Below are 2,365 nucleotides of genomic sequence, written 5' to 3'. Positions count from 1 at the left end.
TTTTTTTTTTTTATTAAAAGAAAATATATTACGAAACATGACTTTTTCCATATCAAACCACTATTTTGCATTTCCAAGGTGCTAGTTTAGGATATAAAAATAAAAACTGCAAATAGTTTTCTTAAACTGCCCTCTGGATGCTTTCCTAATTATCATTTATTTTCAGTTTCTGTTCTAGAAGTACAATTTTCTAGCACAAAGAATATACAGAAAAGTAGAAGAGTATTATATACTATAGAGTTCAAAAGTAATGATCAATAATTGATGGACTATGATATACATTTTAGATTGGAACGATAAACATATGCCTCAGCAACTTTACAAGTTTGAGGAAATTGCGAAGTCTGGTATACAATAGCGTGAGATAATGCAATAGAGCTAATAAAAGCCTGTTCGATTGCAGTTTATATGATGGTAAAGATATTTTACAGTAGGACTTATTGTTTCCACGGAAGCGCACACCTATGACTGATAATACTGAAATAAATCTATGGATGATACAGACACGCGTATATCCTACCTACTCCCGGAATGGTCAAAAGAAAAACATGCCATAAGTATGGTGGAAAGGGTACCTAGTCAAAATTTTCTTGTACATAAGCTGGAATGGGCTACGTTTGGAACAGAGAGTACTTTCCAAACATGATTAAAGGAAAGGAAAAAGAAAGCAAAGATAGAGTATCTGCCACAAAAGAAAAGAGAAGGACGGAGAGAAGTTAATTCAGAATTTAGCAGAGACCAGCCAGGAACAAGAAGCAATTGTCGAGAACATAACATATATAATGATTGAAGGAAAAGTAACGATGATTTCAGCTGTTAATTAAAAGAAAACTGTAAATAATTCTGTAAAAAAAGCAGCTTTTACTCCCTGCAAGATGATTATGTATATATTGTTGGTGCGCCAATAGCTAAAATTAATTGAAAAAGAATAAGCACGCAAACTGAAGAACCTAAAATCTAGATAGCTGGTATAGAGTCTTGTTTGAGTCAGAGGAGTTGAAATCAATGTGTAACTTTTGAATATAGACTCAGAAAAGGGAATCTATACTCAAAGTCTTTGAATTTAAAACTATGAATTAATTGCTTATGGACAGTTACAGATAGCGAACAATTATCGGAAGCAAAAACGGATGATATATATACTATAATTTTTGAAGTTAGTAATAAAGAAATTTAAATTTCGGCTCATATTTAAGGGCTTCCAGCCACTTTTGATAATTTAATATCCGAATTTATTAAAAGAGCAGACTAAAGTAGTCTGTTATATGTACATATCGTTAGACGGCCGCGTTGTTTAAACATAACATCAATGATATAAATAAATTAGTATATGTAGAGGACACTCAACCACTATTATTTAAATTTCAGCATAAGTTTAGTGAAAGGAAAATTGCCTTTATTAATAAACTATTCTTAATTACAGTCATGGCTACTGAGATGGAGACAATGGGTTAAACACTGAATGTAATATCTATGGAATAGTATTTCAGCTTGTCAATGCATATGCGAGAAAAATCCCTTTTGTCCCAAGGTCTGATTAGTTTTAATAAAGCCGTAAAAAAATTTATTTAGAGAAAACAAAGCGCCAAGCACAAGTATGATTGCGTGAGAATCTAGAATGATCAGTTACAAAACGAAAAAAGGACATTAATTCCCGGATACAGTATCGGTCCCGTGAACAGGCAGAAACTTGTGAACATCGTATGTCTTGACATTACTTTCATTTTGTATTTTTTCCCCCAGCCGGAAGTGGATATATATATATATATATATATATATATATATATATATATATATATATATATATATATATATATATATATATATGTGTGTGTGTGTGTGTGTGTGTGTGTGGTGTGTGTGTGTTGTGTGTGTGTGTGTGTGCTTTAGTGTATTTTCAATCCCTATTGCTTTCCCAAAGTACAATATCATTAAATGTAAACGAACAGTAGAAGGTACAGAGGTCATACTAACTTTTCTTTTTAAACTTAAATGTTGTTTTATGTCTCTGGTGTACTACTACGTTTAGGAAAAGTAAAGACAATATTTTTCAAATACTTTATCCGCTTCGGAATTTTTTGCTTCTTTTTGTACATTTAACAAGATATTGTATCATGGATACGTTTTGAATTTAATGCTTCTGGAAAGTGGAACTTATTGGGATATATGTTGACTGTCAAATTCATAATAGTCTTTCAGCAGATACTATCTGATTTGTGTCTGACTTTGAATTTAAAATATTTCAAAACTGCAGCTAATATGATAAAATAAGGGTTGAAAATACATTTGCAAAGTTAGTCATATTCAATAAAATTCTTGTACTGCCAGTAATTATTATATGAGGAAAATTAATCGGTAAAGGTTT

Source organism: Macrobrachium nipponense, chromosome 5 (genome assembly GCF_015104395.2).
Source record: "Macrobrachium nipponense isolate FS-2020 chromosome 5, ASM1510439v2, whole genome shotgun sequence".
Lineage (NCBI taxonomy): Eukaryota > Metazoa > Arthropoda > Malacostraca > Decapoda > Palaemonidae > Macrobrachium > Macrobrachium nipponense.
This window is presented reverse-complemented; position numbering follows the sequence as displayed.